This window comes from Triticum aestivum, chromosome 1A (genome assembly GCF_018294505.1).
Source record: "Triticum aestivum cultivar Chinese Spring chromosome 1A, IWGSC CS RefSeq v2.1, whole genome shotgun sequence".
Classification (NCBI taxonomy): Eukaryota; Viridiplantae; Streptophyta; class Magnoliopsida; order Poales; family Poaceae; genus Triticum; species Triticum aestivum.
This window is the reverse complement of record NC_057794.1, coordinates 181,242,707-181,264,442: the sequence shown is the minus strand read 5'-3', so window position 1 is coordinate 181,264,442 and position 21,736 is coordinate 181,242,707.

Below are 21,736 nucleotides of genomic sequence, written 5' to 3'. Positions count from 1 at the left end.
TGCAAAGGATACTCTGAAATCCTGAGGCAACTGGCAGAATAGTGGAATGGGCTTTGGAGTTATCTAGCATTGGTTTGAACTTTGAGAGCACTTCAACTATTCGGAGCAGGGCATTGGCAAAGTTTATTGCATAATGGACGCCAACCCCTGATGAGGAAAGGACAGAGACAGCTCTCCCCGGCAAGGAATCAACCCAAGAATGGATTATATATTTTGATGGTGCTTTTTCCCTACAAGGTGCAGGGGCTGGCGTGCTTCTTGTTGCCCCCTCTGAGGAGCACTTGAAGTACGTCATCCAAATGCACTTTACTTGGGAAGAAGCCACCAACAATACAACAGAGTATGAAGGGCTCCTTGCCGGGCTCAGGATTGCAGCAAAATTGGGAATTAAGAAGCTGATCATTCGAGGAGATTCACACCTCGTGGTGAGACAAGTCAAGAAGGATTGCCAAAGCCCATTGATGGAAGCATACATTGAGGAAGTAAGGAGATTAGAGGAGCACTTTGATGGGTTGCAAATAGAGTACGTACCCCATGCGGAAAATAGCATAGTTGATCACCTGTCAAAGTGTAATGTGTAGAAGCTTCCGGTGGAACAAGGAACTTTTGTTCTCCATCTCTCCTACCCTTCGTATCACCAGTCACAATGGCCCAGAAGAGGAGAAAGTTGGACTACGGTAAGCCTCTCCCGGCAGAGACCCTGCGGAAACAACTCCTCATAGCCTGCCGGACCACCCCCTCCAGCCGGGCCTATGGACCCCGTGAACGAGGCTGGTGCTCCCGCAGCCGACGAGGTGACGCTAGTCCTCGTTGTCGAGCCCCAGGCACCAACTTGGGCAAGGCACATTGTCCTCTTCCTCCAAACTGGAGAACTCCCTAGCAATCATGATGAAGCTGATAGAGTAGCCCGGAGGGCCAGTATGTATCCGTTTGTCTATGACACTCTATACAGAAGGAGGCCCAACAGTGTGAAATTGAAGTGTGTTTGACGGGAGGATGGAAAGGAACTAATGGCTGAGATTCACAGAGGAATGTGCGGCTCACACATTGGATCAAGGGCATTAGTTGGGAAAGCATTCCGACAAGGATTCTATTGGCCCACAGCCCTCCAAGATGCAGTTGAGCTTGTCACGAAATGTGAAGCCTGTTAGTTCTATTCCAAGAGAACACACCTGCCTACCCATGCTCTTCAGACAATCCCTCTATAATGGCCATTTTCGGTCTGGGGGCTCGATACCCTCGGCCCCTTCCCCCGAGAAATCGAGGGCTTTGAATTCTTGTTTGTTGCCATCGACAGGTTTACAAAGTGGCCGGAAGTGACTGCCGTGAGAAAGGTGACTACTGAGTCAGCTATCAAGTTCATAAAAGAATTAGTGTGTCATTTCGGAGTCCCGGCGAGGATCCTCACAGACAACATCACCCAGTTCACGAGCCACGCCTTCATGCAATATCTTCACACCCTGGGATGCAAAATCTCATTTGCTTATGTGGCACACCCTCGGAGCAATGGACAAGCTCAGAGGGCGAACACTGAAGTGCTTCGTGGACTCAAGACAAGAAATTTCGATATGCTGCAGAAGCACAGTAGGCGGTGGATCGAGGAGCTGCCGGTAGTTATCTGGTCCCACAAAATGACACCTAACCGAGATACCGGGCAGACTCCCTTCTCCCTAGTCTATGGGACATAAGCAGTTATCCCCATGGAACTCATTTACGGGTCCCCTCGAGTGATTGCCTACGATGAAGTAGTGCAAGATCAGCACCAGCGTGACGATGCTCTGATACTTGAGGAGAACCGTCTCCGGGATGCTACGCGTGTGGCATGCTACCAGCAAGCCCTGCGTCGCTATCATAGCCGTAGGGTTCATGCCCGGTGTTTTGAGGAAGGTGACCTTGTGCTTAGGCGCGTTCAGTTCGCCAAGGGTACAAACAAGCTATCACCAAAGTGGGAAGGCCCTTACCGGGTGGTACGAGTCATCATACCTAGCGCAGTCCGTCTGGAGACCGGAGATGGCACACAGTTGCAAAACTCATGGAATATTGGGCATCTCCGTAAGTACTGCCTGTACAACCACCCTTTTGTATAGGCCTTGCCTCAGTTGCATGTAACCCCTTGTAAAAAGTTGGGGCGATGACCCTGTGCAAGATAAAATAAGGAAGCGATGTGGGGGTTCCCCGATCGAGATCGCATGCATGCACGAGCACACATAAGCATTTCATGAGCATTTTCATATGCATATAGATAGGATTGCATCCTGCATTCATTCTCATCTACATGGAGTTGCAGGTTCTTGCCGTGAACTTGACTCCGACAAGGGACGAGAAGATTGCACGGCACCATGGTCCTCGGCAAGCCAAATAGATAAGTTTACCTCTTGTCCATTAGTGTTCTGTAAGCTATAACTTGTGCCTAGAGAAACCTCGCTGCTCTCTTGAAACTAGGGTGCTCCCATACTTGGTTCGAATGTTGCTTTGGACTGGATGGTCGCAGTGGCCCTTGGTGAAAAGGGAGTGGGCGGGGGGCTGGCGCCTTTGTCTGTTCCTCAGAAGATTTGGTTCTCCGGCAGACGAAAGGGTTGCCGGCAGGATATCCTGCCAGGAAAATTCGTTTAATTACAGTAAAGAGGCACTCCACCTCTACATGGACGTATACATACACGAGCTCTCAGCAAGGTTTATTTCTTTCATTGACATGTAGATACAAGTACAAGCATTATGGAACACAACCATGGATGAAAGGATTACATTATTTGAATTAAAATTTGGCGGTTACCTACAAGTTTAAGATTGAAAAAAGATAAGTGCCCCGTGATCTCCTCTTTTCGTTTTCCTTCCTTCAGGCACTGTGGCGGAAGGAAGAAAAGACGAGAAAAGGAGCACCCAAGCAGGAGCCCACCCCGGTCTCGTCAGGGCCCGTTGGACATGGTCTGACAAGACCGGGAGTGGCGACGCTGCAAAGGAGGAGCGCGGGGGATAGGAGGGCGCCTTCTGGTCGCCACCTCTAGATCCAGCAAGAAGCCCCGGCTCGAGCGCCGGTGGTGTCATCAACCAAAGCTCAGCGGGAAGACTGCTGGAGGTAAGGAGAAGGCACCAAAGGAACATCCCTCCCCGGCTATCACCCGAAGAGGCTGGTGATGACGATGTCAGGGAGGGAGGGGAGAGCGGAAAGGCGAGGTGGCAGGTCGACGGCTGAAGGTGAAGGCATCCACGCCATCGCACTCTGACCTGACCCCCTGCCACCCGCCTTCTCCGTCTTCCCTCGCTTTCTCCTCACAACTGCTGCTCCCGAGAAGCGCCAAGACTTCGGTCCGGCGCCTCCAGCGGAGAAACAACAAGCAGCCGGAATGACCAGGAGGCACAAGCCGCACCGTGCCCCACCTTGGCGGGCAGGAAGGCATGCCTCTTGTTGACGACAACTCCAAGATGTCCGGGAGGGGCGATGCTGGGATTGCCAATGATCTCCAGCCCCGCCCCCCGAACGAGCATCAGAGAGATCAAAAGACTCGCCACGCCAAGGACCATGCTCGCTCACTAGGCATCGGCACCAGCGTGAGGCGACGTATGCCACGAACCAGAGCCCGAGGGCTGGCTCCAGGCTTCTTTCTCAAGCATGACTAGCAGAAATAGAAGATAAGGAGAGGAGGACCACGGAGATGGATGACTCCGCCCTCCTCCACTCCTTCCTTCTATAGGCCGGGCGAGGAAGGGCAGCAACCCCATTCACGGATGACCACCACCGTCCTCCGCCAATTCAAGATGGGCGGGCCCTTACCAAAGGTACCCTCCCGCGCCACGCGCCTCCGTTACCTACCCCGCGCGATGCATGCTACATATGTGTCTAAGGATAAGGGCGCGCTGTGGGAAGAGTAAATTGGCAGTTTCCGCCCCGTGCGTCAAAGTCATTCACAAGCCATTACTGGAGCAACCCCACCACTATTGGCTTTATGCCACATGCGGGAAAATCGGAAACTGGCCCGGAATCAAGGCTGATGAAACAGCAATGGAAAACTTAAGGGGCCAACCCCTTCAGCAACCTTGCCTCTGCACTTATTAGGCCCTACCCCAACGACACTCAGCAGCAAGTTCGGGGCAGGCCCGGGGGCTTCTGTCAATGCAACAAACCCTGGGTCTGTTGACCAACTGTGCACAGGCACAAGAGAAGGGCGTCGCTTGCCGGGCAGGCGAGCCTGGCAAGTGGCAAGGCCACCACCAGAAGCAAGCAACCGACGCTCCCTAGGAGAGCCTACTGGGGCGCGAGGGGGCAGAACCGCTCCACCAACCACTCAAGCACGACTAACGTCGTCAATCAGTGTGGTGTCAAGTTGCAAGATGATTAAGTGGCAGCTGTTCGTCACATGGCAGCCATTTCCTACGATGAAGTAGTGCAAGATCAGCACCGGCGTGACGACGCTGTGCTACTTGAGGAGAACCGTCTCCGGGCTGCTACGCGTGTTGCATGCTACCAGCAAGCCCTGCATCGCTATCATAGCCGTAGAGTTCATGCCCGGTGTTTTGAGGAAGGTGACCTTCTGCTTAGGCGCGTTCAGTTCGCCAAGGGTACAAACAAGCTATCACCAAAGTGGGAAGGCCCTTACCGGGTGGTACGAGTCATCATACCTAGCGCAGTCCGTCTGGAGACCGGAGATGGCACACAGTTGCAAAACTCATGGAATATTGGGCATCTCCGTAAGTACTGCCTGTACAACCACCCTTTTGTATAGGCCTTGCCTCAGTTGCATGTAACCCCTTGTAAAAAGTTGGGGCGATGACCCTGTGCAAGATAAAATAAGGAAGCGATGTGGGGGTTCCCCGATCGAGATCGCATGCATTCACGAGCACACATAAGCATTTCATGAGCATTTTCATATGCATATAGATCGGATTGCATCTTGCATTCATTGTCATCTACATGGAGTTGCAGGTTCTTGTCGTGAACTTGACTCGGACAAGGGACGAGAAGATTGCACGGCACCGTGGTCCTCGGCAAGCCAAACAAATAAGTTTACCTCTTGTCCATTAGTGTTCTGTAAGCTATAACTTGTGCCTAGAGAAACCTTGCTGGTCTCTTGAAACTAGGGTGCTCCCATACTTGGTTCGAATGTTGCTTTGGACTGGATGGTCGCAGTGGCCCTTGGTGAAAAGGGAGTGGGCGGGGGGCTGGCGCCTTAGGCTGTTCCTCAGAAGATTTGGTTCTCCAGCAGACGAAAGGGGTGCCGGCAGGATATCCTGCCAGGAAAATTCGTTTAATTACAGTAAAGAGGCACTCCACCTCTACATGGACGTATACATACACGAGCTCTCAGCAAGGTTTATTTCTTTCATTGACATGTAGATACAAGTACAAGCATTATGGAACACAACCATGGATGAAAGGATTACATTATTTGAATTAAAATTTGGCGGTTGCCTACAAGTTTAAGATTGAAAAAAGATAAGTGCCCCGTGATCTCCTCTTTTCATTTTCCCTCCTTCAGGCACTGTGGCGGAAGGAAGAAAAGACGAGAAAAGGAGCACCCAAGCAGGAGCCCACCCCAGTCTCGTCAGGGCCCGTTGGACATGGCCTGACAAGACCGGGAGTGGCGACGCTGCAAAGGAGGAGCGCGGGGGATGGGAGGGTGCCTTCTGGTCGCCACCTCTAGATCCAGCAAGAAGCCCCGGCTTGAGCGCCGGTGGTGTCATCAACCAAAGCTCAGCGGGAAGACTGCTGGAGGTAAGGAGAAGGCACCAAAGGAACATCCCTCCCCGGCTATCACCCGAAGAGGCTGGTGATGACGATGTCAGGGAGGGAGGGGAGAGCGGAAAGGCGAGGTGGCAGGTCGACGGCTGAAGGTGAAGGCATCCACGCCATCGTACTCTGACCTGACCCCCTGCCACCCGCCTTCTCCGTCTTCCCTCGCTTTCTCCTCACAACTGCTGCTCCCGAGAAGCGCCAAGACTTCGGTCCGGCGCCTCCAGCGGAGAAACAACAAGCAACCGGAATGACCAGGAGGCATGAGCCGCACCGCGCCCCACCTTGGCGGGCAGGAAGGCACGCCTCTTGTTGACGACAACTCCAAGACGTCCGGGAGGGGCGATGCTGGGATTGCCAATGATCTCCAGCCCCGCCCCCCGAACAAGCATCAGAGAGATCAAAAGACTCGCCACGCCAAGGACCATGCTCGCTCCCCAGGCATCGGCACCAGCGTGAGGCGACGTATGCCACGAACCAGAGCCCGAGGGCTGGCCCCAGGCTTCTTTCTCAAGCATGACTAGCAGAAATAGAAGATAAGGAGAGGAGGACCATGGAGATGGATGACTCCGCCCTCCTCCACTCCTTCCTTCTATAGGCCGGGCGAGGAAGGGCAGCAACCCCATTCACGGATGACCACCACCGTCCTCCGCCAATTCAAGATGGGCGGGCCCTTACCAAAGGTACCCTCCCGCGCCACGCGCCTCCGTTACCTACCCCGCGCGATGCATGCTGCATATGTGGCTAAGGATAAGGGCGCACTATGGGAAGAGTAAATTGGTAGTTTCCGCCCCGTGCATCAAAGTCATTCACGAGCCATTACTGGAGCAACCCCACCACTATTGGCTTTATGCCACATGCGGGAAAATCGGAAACTGTCCCGGAATCAAGGCTGATGAAACAGCAATGGAAAACTTAAGGGGCCAACCCCTTAAGCAACCTTGCCTTTGCACTTATTAGGCCCTACCCCGACGACACTCAGCAGCATGTTCGGGGCAGGCCCGGGGGCTTCTGTCAGTGCAACAAACCCTGGGACTGTTGACCAACTGTGCACAGGCACAAGAGAAGGGCGTCCCTTGCCGGGCAGGCGAGCCTGGCAAGTGGCAAGGCCACCACCAGAAGCAAGCAACCGAGGCTCCCTAGGAGAGCTTGCCGGGGCTCGAGGGGGCAGAACCGCCCCACCAACCACTCAAGCACGACTAACGTCATCAATCAGTGCGGTGTCAAGTCGCAAGATGATTAAGTGGCAGCTGTTCGTCACATGGCAGCCATTTCCAACAAAGAAGCCTATAGATGACACCCGTCCTGCACGTGTCAAGAGAACAATTGCGAAGTTGTCGAGAAAGCCCGGCAGGCCTTGTCGGGCGCCCAGTGATGTGACACTATGGGGCGCATTTAATGCACCCTATCAGCTCGCAGAGTTAGGTATGGTAGCACCGTTTGCTATAATATCAGTGGATAATGACCACTTTGCCACTGTGGTGACCCCTTAATCTATAAAAGGAGTCCCATGGCACTCGTAGGAGGGGTTAGAAGGTTGGAAAGTTGACAACCCCAAGCCACCACACGCGCATAGTCACCGCAGGCAAACCTTGCTGGGCAAGTGTACTACGAACCACCACATTCATTCTTCCATCAATCCACTAAAGTAGGAGTAGGGTCTTACACCCTGCGGCGGCCCGAACCTTGGTAAATCGCTTGTGTGCTCTCTACCATGCCGCCGTATGCTGGTCTGCTCTTTGTGCAACGCGTCGTCCCCCTACCGAACCAACAAGGGGCCACCCGGTCCCATAGGTGGCCGCGGAAATCCCGTGATAGATTGTGACACTTATGCCGAAAGGCTTCAGCCGGATAAGCTCGAACCCAAATCGGAGAAGTGCGTCTTCATGGGATACCCTAAGGAAACAATTGGGTACACCTTCTACCACAGATCCGAAGGCAAGATCTTTCTTGCCAAGAATGGAACATTTCTAGAGAAGGAGCTTCTCTCGAAAGAAGTGAGTGGGAGGAAAGTAGAACTAGATGAGTTAATTGTACCTTCTCTCAATTTGGAAAGTAGCACATCATAGAAATCTACTCTCGTGATGCCTACACCAACTAGAAAGGAAGTTAATGATGTTGAACATGAAACTTCAGATCAAGTTACTACTGGACCTCGTAGGTCAAACAGAGCACGTTCCGCACCAGAGTGGTACAGTAATCGTATCCTGGAAGTCATGTTACTAGACCATGATGAACCTACAAACTATGAAGAAGCTATGATGAGCCCAGATTCCGATAAATGGCTTGAGGCCATGAAATCTGAGATAGGATCCATGTATGAGAACAAAGTGTGGACTTTGGTGGAGTTGCCCGATGATTGGCAAGCCATTGAGAATAAATGGATCTTCAAGAAGACAGACGCTAATGGTAATGTCACCATCTACAAAGCTCGACTTGTCACAAAAGGTTTTCGACGAGTTCAAGGGGTTGACTAAGATAAGACCTTCTCACCCGTAGAGATGCTTAAGTTAGTTCGAATCATGTTAGCAATTGCTGCATTTCATAATTATGAAATTTGGCAAATGCACGTCAACACTGCATTCCTTAATAGATTTCTTAAAGAAGAGTTGTATATGATGCAACCGGAAGGTTTTGTTGATCCTAAAGGTGCTAACAAGGTGTACAAGCACCAGCGATCCATCTATGGACTGGTGCAAGCATCTCGGAGTTGGAATATACACTTTGATGAGGTGATCAAAGCATATGGTTTTATACAGACTTACGGTGAAGCCTGTATTTACAAGAAAGTGAGTGGGAGCTCTGTAGCATTTCTGATATTATATGTGGATGACATATTATTGATCAAAATGATATAAAATTTCTGGATAGCATAAAAGGATACTTCAATAAGAATTTTTCAATGAAAGACCTCGGTGAAGCTGCATATATATTGTGCATCAAGATGTATAGAGATCGATCAAGACGCTTGATAGGACTTTCACAAAGCACATACCTTGGTAAAGTTTTGAAGAAGTTCAAAATGGATCAACCAAAGAAAGGGTTCTTGCTTGTGTTACAAGGTGTGAAGTTGAGTAAGACTCAAAACCCGACCATGGTAGAATATAGAGAGAGAATGAAAGTCATTCCCTATGCCTCAGTCAAAGGTTCTATAAAGTATGCCATGCTGTGTACCAGACCTATTGTGTGCCTTGCCATGAGTTTGGCAAGGGGGTACAATAGTGATCCATGAGTAGATCACTGGACAGCGATCAAAATTATCCTTAGGTACCTAAAGAGGACTAAGGAAATGTGTCAAGGTTATGGAGGTTATAAAGAGTTCGTCATAAAGAGTTACATCGACGCAATCTTTGACACCGATATGGATGAATCTCGATCTGGATACATATTGAAAGTGGGAGAAATTAGCTAGGGTAGCTCCACACAGAGCATTGTAGACATAGAAATTTGCAAAATACATACGGATGTCAATGTGATAGACCCGTTGACTAAACCTCTCTCATAAGCAAAACATGATCACACATTAGTACTCTTTGGGTGTTAATCACATGGCGATGTGAACTAGATTATTGACTTCAGTAAACTCTTTGGGTGTTGGTCACATTGCGATGTGAACTATGGGTATTAAATCACATGGTGATGTGAACTAGATTATTCACTCTAGTGCAAGTGGGAGACTGGAGGAAATATGCCCCAGAGGCAATAATAAAATTCTTATTTTATATTTCATGATAAAGGTTTATTATTCATGCTAGAATTGTATTGATTGGAAATCTAAATACATGTGTGAATACATAAACAAACACCGTGTTCCTAGTGAACCTCTACTTGACTAGCTCGTTGATCAAAGACGGTTAAGGTTTCCTAACCATGGACATGAGTTGTCATTTGATAACAGGGTCACATCGTTAGGAGAATGATGTGATGGACAAGACCCATTCGTTAGCTTAGCATAATGATTGTTCAGCTTTATTGATGTTGCCGAGACTATGCACATGCACGGGGATCAGATTGAAGCACCAACCCAAGCCAAGACATTTCTAAGGTACAAGGAACCAAGAGATTCGAAGGACCAACATGCATAAAAGAGGCACCAAGATCAAGCCAAAGAAGCAAGACACCATCAGGATAAGGGCTTCCTTTGCTAGGCAGGCGAGCTCGGCAAGGGGCGAGGCCACCCCCGGAAGAAGACGTCCAAGACGTCCCGATAGGGCCTGCCGGGACACACATAAGCAAAACCTACTCACCAAATACTCCGCCACGACCCATGCCGCCAATCAGTGCGGTGTCAAGCCGCAAAGTGACTAAGTGGTAGCCATTCGCCACAAGGCAGCCTCTCCCTACAGGAAATACCTGCAGATGACACCCGTCCTGTGATGTGTCAAGCAAGCAGGCGTGGAGCTAGCGAGATAGCCCGGCAAGCCTTGTCGGGAACCCAACAATGTGACGTCGAGTGGTGCATTTAATGCACATTGTCAGCCTGCAGAGTTAGGTATGATAGCACTGTTTGCTATCTTATCAGTGCATAATGACTACTTTGCCATTGTGGTAACCCCTTGATCTATAAAAGGAGGCCCATGGCAACCGTAGAAAGGGTTAGAAGGTTGGATAACTCACACCCCCATACGCGCGTGGCCACTGCCATCCTGAGGCAACCCCTGTCGGGCAAGTGTACTACACTCCATCACCACCTTTCCACCATCAATCCACCAAAGCAAGAGTAGGGTTTTATGCCTCGCAGCAGCCCAAACCTAGGTAAAAATGCCTGCGTGATCTCTGTCGTGCTGCCCCACGCTCGTCTGCTCTTTGTGCAACACGACGCCCCCTGCCGAACCAGCAAGGGGCTTTCTGGTCCCATAGGTGGTTGTGTTTTCCCGCGAAATCTTTGGTGCACTAGGTAGGGGGATCGCTTGCGCGAACCTGAAGGCATGTGCAACGCGTCATCTTCATCACCATCTTCCTCTTTGATGGCGCTATCGACCATGACGCCCAAGAAGAAAACCGGTTCTTCGGCTCATCCATCCACCTCGAAGGCTCTGCCGCCCGCAGCCTCTAACACTGTGGGAGCACGGAGACACGCGAGGACACGAACGCTGCTGGGGATGTGGTCGGAGCAGGAAGCACCATCACCACTTCCCCCGCGGCCGTCGCGGGAGCAGGAGACATCGGAGGAGAGAAGCATCAGCAACACCCCGGCGGCCATGCTCCACAAAGTCCAGGTGAATGGGGTTACTCCATCCGTGCCCCTTTTCCCACTAATGGGCACAATCGCAGCAATGGTGCTTGGACCAGGGCAAATCGCTGCCCTTCGGCCGCTCCCACCATGGGTATGGCCATAGTGCGTGCTCCCCCCCAGGACGGGTCGACCAACTCGTTGCGCCCGACGGAGCCACTGGACCTCGAGCACCTTGGCCGCACCACCCTGTCATCCAGGTGGTCGCCCCGCAGCAACAGGGGCGCAATGTTGCTGCTGTTCGCCCCGTTAGGAGCCAAGCGACAGTGTGATCGACTTCATCATCACCCATGCCAAGTATAGCCTTAGAGGCCATGGCATAGGCTCAGCTGCTGTTGAGGTTTCCACAAGCGGCCGATCAGATGGACGAATGGCATGCCACCATACAAAGTCTATTTGATTTCACCAAAGCTGGGGGCTCACAGTGAGCTGTCCCACCGCGGCCTCCCCAAGCGACAGCAATGGCTCATGATGCTGACCATACGGAAGGGGCCATCCCCACGGTGCAGTTCCCACCACGGCAGCCAGCGCGAGCGCAACAGAATCAAGGCCCCAATGATGTTTCGATGGACTCTTCTGACCCTTGGGCCCGTCCAGGTCAACGACGAGCCCCGGAGGATAGGCGGAGAGGAGACATGCGTGTCGTTGTCGAGCAACGCTGCGATGACCACCGCCGGACCAATGGGTGCGACGGCCCCGACATTGATGAGCCCGCGCTCGGTGTTGGCGGGTGCCTACCTTTCCAGGTTGGCTGCCCTGCCTTTACTCGTGAGCTGCACCAAGTCCGTTGGCCGTCTGTTCACACGTTCAAGCCAGAGATACCTGAGAAGTACGATGGGAGGCTGAACCCGGTAGAGTTCCTGAGCATCTACAACATCGTTGTTCAGGCTGCCAGAGGAAGAGATGAGAAGCATTTCGCCAACTACTTCCCTTTGGCTCTCAAGTCCAATGTGTGGTCTTGGCTGATGCACCTGCCGGAGAACTCCATTTCTTCGTGGGCAGACATGTGCCATGAGTTCATCGGCGTCTTCACTGGTGGCCATAAAGAGCCGGGCCGACCCAGTGACTTGCAGCTTCTCCAACAGAAGGAAGGAGAAACCCTCCATAAGTATTCATAGAGATTCAGCAAAGTTCATAGAAACATCCCAAATATCCATCCAACATCCATGATAGCCGCCTTCCAGTCCAATGTGCGCAACCGCCAGATTCGTTCCAAGATGAACGTGCGGTTGCCCAAGACTGTGAAGGATCTCTACACGTTGGTGGATAAGTGTGCTAGGATGGAGGAGGGAAGAAAGTTGCCCAAAGAGGGATACTGCACCAATGTTGATTCAGAAGATGATTATGAATCAACGAGTCAGAAGAAGAACAAGAAGCGTAGTAAGAAGCGGAGGGATAAGGCAGTGATGACTGCCGAAGGATCAGGTGCGCCTAGTACCGGCGAGAAGGCCAAAGTTGAGGCCCCAGGCAAGGAAGCTGATGTGTGCACTGACTGCCGAGAAGCCACTACTACCGAGAAAGCCGAGGGAAAGGTGATGGGCCGTATTGCAAGATTCATTGGAGCAAGGGACACAACCTTCAAGAGTGTTATCAAGCTGAGCAGCTTGTCAAGAGATAGAGAGCAGAGTATGAGAAGCCTAACAAGGAAAAGGGTTATAATGTTGCTGGCAGTAAGGGCCGAGGTGGTGAAGTAAATCGCCCCGGGAAACCCTTTCGGAACCAAGGAAAGCCCGCCAGAGGTGGAGAGAAGGAAACCTGTGATGATGAGAGTGATGGAAGGGATGAAGAGGAAACTGATGCGTCTCCAACATATCTATAATTTTTTATTATTCCATTCTATATTATATTCTGTTTTGGACATTATTGGGCTTTATTATACACTTTTATATTATTTTTGGGACTAACCTATTGACCAGAGGCCCAGCCCAGAATTGTTGTTTTTGCCTATTTTAGGGTTTCGCAGAAAAATAATATCAAACGAAGTCCCAACGGAATGAAACCTTCGGGAACATGATTTTTGGAACGAACATGATCCAGAGGATTTGGACCCTACGTCAAGACATCAACCAAGAGGCCACGAAGTAGGGGCGCGCCTACCCCCCTGGGCGCGCCCTCCACCCTCGTGGGCCCCCTGTTGCTCCACCGACGTACTCCTTCCTCCTATATATACCTACGTACCCCCAAACTACTAGATACGGAGCCAAAACCCTAATTCCACCTCCGTAACTTTCTGTATCCATGAGATCCCATCTTGGGGCCTGTTCCGGAGCTCCGCCGGAGGGGGCATCTATCACGGAGGGCTTCTACATCAACACCATAGCCCTTTCGATGAAGTGTGAGTAGTTTACCTCAGACCTACGGGTCCATAGTTATTAGCTAGATGGCTTCTTATCTCTTTTTGGATCTCAACACTAAGTTCTCCCCCTCTCTTGTGGAGATCTATTCAATGTAATCTTCTTTTGCGGTGTGTTTGTTGAGACCGATGAATTGTGGGTTTATGATCAAGTTTATCTATGAACAATATTTGAATCTTCTCTAAATTCTTTTATGTATGATTGGTTATCTTTGCAAGTCTCTTCGAATTATCAGTTTGGTTTGGCCTACTAGATTGATCTTTCTTGTAATGGGAGAAGTTCTTAGCTTTGGGTTCAATCTTGCGGTGTCCTTTCCCAGTGACAGTAAGGGCAACAAGGCACGTATTGTATTGTTGCCATCAAGGATAACAAGATGGGGTTTATTTCATATTGCATGAGTTTATCCCTCTACATCATGTCATCTTTCTTAAAGTGTTACTCTGTTCTCTTGAACTTAATACTCTAGATGCATGCTGGATAGCGGTCGATGTGTGGAGTAATAGTAGTAGATGCAGGCAGGAGTCAGTCTACTTGTCTCGGACGTGATGCCTATATACATGATCATACCTAGATATTCTCATAACTATGCTCAATTCTGTCAGTTGCTCAACAGTAATTTGTTTACCCACCGTGAATACTTATGCTCTCGAGAGAAGCCACTAGTGAAACCTATGGCCCCCGGGTCTATCTTCTATCATATCAATCTTCCAATACTTAGTTATTTTTTTGCCTTTTATTTTACTTTGCATCTTTATCATAAAAATACCAAAAATATTATCTTATCATATCTATCAGATCCCACTCTCGTAAGTGACCGTGTAGGGATTGACAACCCCTTATCACATTGGTTGCGAGGATTTATTTGTTTGTGTAGGTGTGAGGGACTCGTGTGTGGCCTCCTACTGGATTGATACCTTGGTTCTCAAAAACTAAGGGGAAATACTTATGCTACTTTGCTGCACCACCCTTTCCTCTTCAAGGGAAAACCAACGCAAGTGCTCAAGATGTAGCAAGAAGGATTTCTAGCGCCATTGCCGGGGAGGTCTACGCAAAAGCCAACATACCAAGTACCCATCACAACCCTTATCTCCCGCATTACATTATTTGCCATTTGCCTCTCGTTTTCCTAACCCCCACTTCACCCTTGCCATTTTATTCGCCCTCTCTCTCTATCCTCCCTCTCTTTCTCTATTTGCCTCTTTTGCCCGTTTCTTGTTTGCTTGTGTGTCGGATTGCTTGCTTGTCGTTATGGCTAGTCCCCTATCTTCCCCTTTGTCTCCCGAGTTTGAGGTTCTTCACTTCAAACAAAGAAAAGGAGAAAACTTAAAAGATTCTTGGTTTAGAATGATGGAGTTTTATCGTAACTGCACCCTAGAGGTGAATTTTAGAATTCTGCTTCGCAACGTTTATGTTGGATTAAATTTATCTCATACGCAACTCTTTGATTGTGTTGCCAAAGCCTATTTTATTGAAATTGGTCCCAGTATTGCTCACGAAATTATAGAGGGTATAGTGGGAACACTACGCCAACAAAAGGGGCATCATCATACCCAAGAAGAAACGCAAATTTTCGAGAAAATTTGCGAAGTAACCAAGATCTTATAAAAATATCTTGAACCTCTTGAATATGTTGATTACCTTTTTCAATAAGTGTTTGGATTCTTTAGATCTCAGAATTTCCGAATATGAGGGTAAATGTAAGGAACCTCCCGGATTCGAGCATAACTCCGTAAGAAAATTAAAAACCCAAGATGATATTACTTAGATCTATCCTTGTTTTTATGCCTAGCTAGGGGTGTTAAACGATAGCGCTTGTTGGGAGGCAACAAATTTTATTTTTATTCCTTGCTTTTTGCTCCTGTTTAGTAATAAATAATGTATCTAGCCTCTGTTTTGGTTATGTTTTTTGTGTTTTATTAGTGTTTGTGCCAAGTAGAACCGTTGAGAAAACTTGGGGAAAGTCTTGTTAATCTTGCTGTAAAAAACAGAAACTTTAGCGCTCACGAGAACTGCTTCCATGTTTATTTGGAAAGTTCTATTTAGTTAATTATTTTTGCAGATGATTAATAGATAAATTCCTCACCACCAGAAATTTATTTTAGAATTTTTGGGGTTCCAGATCTTGCGTTAGCTACAGATTACTACAGACTGTTCTGTTTTTGACAGATTCTGTTTTTTGTGTGTTGTTTGCTTATTTTGATGAATCTATGGCTAGTAAAATAGTTTATAAACCATATAGAAGTTGGAATACAGTAGGTTTAACACCAATATAAATAAAGAATGAGTTCATTATAGTACCTTGAAGTGGTGTTTTCTTTTCTTTCGCTAACGGAGCTCACAAGATTTTCTACTTTAAGTCTTGTGTTGTGAAGTTTTCAAGTTTTGGGTAAAGATTTGATGGATTATGGAACAAGGAGTGGCAAGATCCTAAGCTTGGGGATTCCCATGGCATCCCCAAGATAATCTAAGGACACCCAAAAGCCAAAGCTTGGTGATGCCCCGGAAGGCATCCCCTCTTTTGTCTACTTCTATCGGTTACTTTACTTGGAGCTATATTTTTATTTACCACATGATATGTGTTTTGCTTGGAGTGTCTTGTATTATTTGAGTCTTTATTTGTTATCTTTCCACAATCATCCTTGCTGCACACACCTTTATGAGAGAGACACGCATGATTCGGAAATTAGTAGAATACTCTATGTGCTTCACTTATATCTTTTGAGTTATATAGTTTTTGCTCTAGTGCTTCACTTATATCTTTTAGAGCACGGTGGTAGATTTGTTTTATAGAAACCATTGTTCTCTCATGCTTCACTTAGATTATTTTGAGAGTCCTACAAAACAGCATGGTAATTTTCTTTAATTATTTGAGGCATTCAAGATTAATAAATAAAATTTTCTTATGAGTGTGTTGAATACTATGAGAAGTTTGAAACTTGATAATTGTTTTGAGATATGGAGATGGTGATATTAGAGTCATGCTAGTTGAGTAGTTGGGAATTTTATAAATGCTTGTGTTGAAGTTTGTGATTCCCGTAGCATGCACGTATGGTGAACCGTTATGTTAAGAAGTCGGAGCATGATGTATTTATTGATTGTCCTCCTTATGAGTGGCGGTTGGGGACGAGCGATGGTCTTTTCCTACCAATCTATCCCCCTAGGAGCATGCACGTAGTACTTTGCTTCGATAACTAATAGATTTTTGCAATAAGTATGTGAGTTCTTTATGACTAATGTTGAGTCCATGGATTATACGTATTCTCACCCTTCCACCATTGCTAGCCTCTCTAATACCGCGCACCCTTCGCCGGTATCATACACCCACCATATACCTTCCTCGAAACAGCCACCATACCTACCTATCATGGCATTTCCATAGCCATTCCGAGATATATTGCCAAGCAACCTTCCACCGTTCTGTTTATCATGACACGCTCCATCATTGTCATATTGCTTTGCATGATCATGTAGTTGACATTTTAGTTGTGGCAAAGGCACCGTTCATAATTCTTTCATATAAGTCACTCATGCATCATTGCTATCCCGGTACACCGACGGAGGCATTCATATAGAGTCATACTTTGTTCCAGTATCGAGTTGTAATCATTGAGTTGTAAATAAATAGAAGTGTGATGATCATCATTCATAGAGTATTGTCCCCAAAAAAGAGAAAGGCCAAAGAAAAAAAAAGAAGGCCCAAAAAAGGGGTAATACTACTATCCTTTTTCCACACTTGTGCTTCAAAGTAGCACCATGATCTTCATGATAGAGAGTCTCCTATGTTATCACTTTCATATACTAGTGGGAATTTTTCATTATAGAACTTGGCTTGTATATTCCAACCATGGGCTTCCTCAAAATGCCCTAGGTCTTCATGAGAAAGCAAGTTGGATGCACACCCACTTAGTTTCTTTTTGTTGAGCTTTCCTACACTTATAGCTCTAGTGCATCCGTTGCATGGCAATCCCTACTCACTCACATTGATATCTATTGATGGGCATCTCCATAGCCTGTTGATACGCCTAGTTGATGTGAGACTATCTTCCCCCTTTTTGTCTTCTCCACAACCACCATTCTATTCCACCTATAGTGCTATGTCCACGGCTCGCGCTCATGTATTGCGTGAAGATTGAAAAAGTTTGAGAACATTAAAAGTATGAAAAAATTGCTTGGCTTGTCATCGGGGTTGTGCATGATTTGAATACTTTGTGTGGTAAAGATGGAGCATAGCCAAACTATATGATTTTGTAGGGATAACTTTCTTTGGCCATGTTATTTTGAAGAGACATAATTGCTTAGCTAGTATGCTTGAAGTATTATTATTTCTATGTCAATATTAAACTTTTGTCTGGAATCTTTCGGATCTGAATATTCGTACCATAATTAAGAGAATTACATTGAAATTATGCCAAGTAGCATACCACATCAAATTTTTTGTTTTTATCATTTACCTACTCGAGGATGAGCAGGAATTAAGCTTGGGGATGCTTGATACGTCTCGAACGTATCTATAATTTTTTATTAGTCCATGCTATATTATATTCTGTTTTGGAAATTATTGGGCTTTATTATACACTTTTATATTATTTTTGGGACTAACCTATTAACCGGAGGCCCAGCCCAGAATTGATGTTTTTTTGCCTATTTTAGGGTTTTGCAGAATAAGAATATCAAACGGACTCCAAACGGAATGAAACCTTCAGGAACGTGATTTTCGGAACGAACATGATCCAGAGGACTTGGACCCTATGTCAAGACATCAACCAGGAGGCCACGAGGTAGGGGGCGCGCCTACCCCCCTGGGTGCGCCTTCCACCCTCGTGGGCCCCCTATTGCTCCACCGACGTACTCCTTCCTCCTATATATACCTACCTACCCGAAAACTACTAGATACAGAGCCAAAACCCTAATTCCACCGCCGTAACTTTCTGTATCCACGAGATCCCATCTTGGGGTCTGTTCTGGAGCTCCGCCGGAGGGGGCATCGATCACGGAGGGCTTCGACATCAACACCATAGCCCTTCCTATGAAGTGTGAGTAGTTTACCTCAGACCTACGGGTCCATAGTTATTAGCTAGATGGCTTCTTCTCTCTTTTTGGATCTCAATACAAAGTTCTCCCACTCTCTTGTGGAGATCTATTCAATGTAATCTTCTTTTGCGATGTGTTTGTTGAGACCGATGAATTGTGGGTTTATGATCAAGTTTATCTATGAACAATATTTGAATCTTCTCTGAATTCTTTTATGTATGATTGGTTATCTTTGCAAGTCTCTTTGAATTATCAGTTTGGTTTGGCCTACTAGATTGATCTTTCTTGCAATGGGAGAAGTGCTTAGCTTTGGGTTCAATCTTGCGGTGTCCTTTCCTAGTGACAGTAGGGGTAGCAAGGCACGTATTGCATTGTTGCCATCGAGGATAATGAGATGGGGTTTATTTCATATTGCATGAGTTTATCCCTCTACATCATGTCATCTTGCTTAAAGTGTTACTTTGTTCTCTTGAACTTAATACTCTAGATGCATGCTAGATAGCGGTCGATGTGTGGAGTAATAGTAGTAGATGTAGGCAGGAGTCGGTCTACTTGTCTCAGACGTGATGCATATATACATGATCATACCTAGATATTCTCATAACTATGCTCAATTATGTCAATTGCTCAACAGTAATTTGTTTACCCACCATGAATACTTATGCTCTCGAGAGAAGCCACTAGTGAAACCTATGGCCCCCGGGTCTATCTTCTATCATATTAATCTTCCAATACTTAGTTATTTTTATTGCCTTTTATTTTACTTTGCATCTTTATTATAAAAATACCAAAAATATTATCTTATCATATCTATCAGATCTCACTCTCGTAAGTGACCGTGTAGGGATTGACAACCCCTTATCGCGTTGGTTGCAAGGATTTATTTGTTTGTGTAGGTGCGAGGGACTCGTGTGTGGCCTCCTACTGGATTGATACCTTGGTTCTCAAAAACTGAGGGGAAATACTTACGCTACTTTGCTGCACCACCCTTTCCTCTTCAAGGGAAAACCAACGCAAGTGCTCAAGAGGTAGTAGAAACCAGTGAGCAAGGGTGTCAGAAGGCCACTGACGCCCTATGCATTGACGGGGGTGCATCTGTGCACACCTCTCACCGCCAACTCAAGCGGTGGGCGCGAGAGGTCAATGTTGTGGAACCAGCGCCACAGGCCCGGAAGCCGCTCAAATGGTCGCGTACGCCCATCATCTTTGACGGGGAGGATCATCCTAGCCGTACCACTGCGGTAGGGCGTTTTCCATTGTTGGTCTCCCCAACAATTTGCAGCCTCAAGGTCACAAAGATGTTGGTGGATGGCAGGGCTGGGTTGAATCTAATCTCCCCAACACTTATTAGCAAGCTTCAGATAGCAGAGGAAGAGTTAGATGTTACAGGCATGCTTCAAGGAATTAATCCCGGCAGGAGCCATCCTAAGGGAAAGATCACATTTCCGGTAACGTTTGGGGCAGAACTGAACTACCGGACTGAGAGGATTGTGTTTGATGTGGTCGATCTCCCCCTGCCATACAATGGGATTCTTGAACGCCTGGCCCTGGATAAGTTCATGGCGGCATCCCACTATGCCTACAACACCTTCAAAATGCATGGGCCACTGGGAGTGATGACCATCCCATCAGATGAGAAGGATGCAATCATTTGTGTGGACAAGATGTACCGGGACGCGGTCACCGCAAAGGCATCGGCAGCAGCACCTCCCACTAAGGAAAGCAAAGGAAAGAAGAGGGATTGTAGGGCCACCGGCAACGAGTCCAGGAAGCGTACCCCCACCGAGTGCACGGCACCCGTTGATGACGTGCCGGAGTGTTCCAACAACAAAAGATCCAAGGTCGCTGCACCCCAAGTGAAGAAGGTCCCGGCAGGGCTGCTGGCATTGATGGTACTTTCACTATCAGCGCCACCCTCGATGACAAATAGGAAAGTGCGCTCGTTGCCTTTCTGCGGGCGAATATCAATGTGTTTGCTTGGCAACCATCTAATATCCCCGGTGTTCCCAGGGAGGTAATCGAGCACCACCTTGCCGTGTGCCCACATGCCGGTGCTGTCAAGCAGAAAGTCCGGAAGCAGGCCTTGCAGAGGCAACAGTTCATTGCGGAAGAGACCAAGAAACTTGAGGCAGCTAGCTTGGTTAGAGGGGTGTTGCATCCCACGTGGTTGGCAAATCCAGTGGTAGTCCGGAAGGCTAACGGGAAATGGAGGTTTTGCATAGATTTCACAGATCTCAACAAAGCTTGCCCAAAGGACCCATTTCCCTTATCGCGTATCAATCAGATTGTGGATTCCACTTCAGGTTATGATTTTCTCCCCTTTCTGGATGCATATTCCGGGTATCACCAAATTTTCATGTCCAAGGAAGATGAAGAGAAGACGTCATTCATCACTCCATGTGGTACGTACTATTTTGTCCGCATGCCATTCAAATTAAAGATTGCCCAGACAGTGCACAAGCACGGGGACGAGATTGAAGCACCAACCCAAGCCAAGGCATTGTCGAGGTACAACGAACCAAGAGATTCGAAGGACCAACTTGTAGATTAGGGGGACCAAGATCAAGCCAGGGAAGCAAGACACCATCAGGAGAAGGGCCTCCTTTGCCAGGCAGGCGAGCTCGGCAAGGGGCGAGGCCACCCCTGGAAGAAGACATCCAAGACATCCCGGCAGGGCCTGCCGAAACACAGCGAAGCAAAACCACCTCACCAACTACTCTGCCACGACCCATGTCGTCAATCAGTGTGGTGTCAAGCCGCAAATTGACTAAGTGGCAGCCATTCGCCACATGGCAGCCTCTCCCTACGGGAAATACCTGCAGATGACACCCGTCCTGCGATGTGTCAAGCAAGCAGGCGTGGAGCTAGCGAGATAGCCTGACAAGCCTTGCCAGGCAACCAATGATGTGATGTTGAGCGATGCATTTAACGCACCTTGTCAGCCTGCAGAGTTAGGTATGATAGTATTGTTTGCTATCTTATTAGTGCATAATGACTACTTTGCCATTGTGGTAACCCCTTGATTTATAAAAGGAGGCCCATGTAAACTATAGAAAGGGTTAGAAGGATGGATAACTCACACCCCCATATGCGTGTGGCCACTGCCACCCTGAGGCAACCCCTGTCAGGCAAGTGTACTACGCTCCACCACCACCTTTCCACCATCAATCCACCAAAGCATAGGGTTTAATGCCTCGCGGAGGACCTAACCAGGGTAACAATGCTTGTGTAATCCCTGTCATGCTACCCCACGCTCGTCTGCTCTTTGTGCAACGCGACACCCCCCTACCTAACTAGCAAGGGGCCTTCTGGTCCCATAGGTGGTCGTGGTTTCCCGCGACACTTTGACTATGAGATTATGCAACTCCTGGATACCGTAGGAATGCCTTG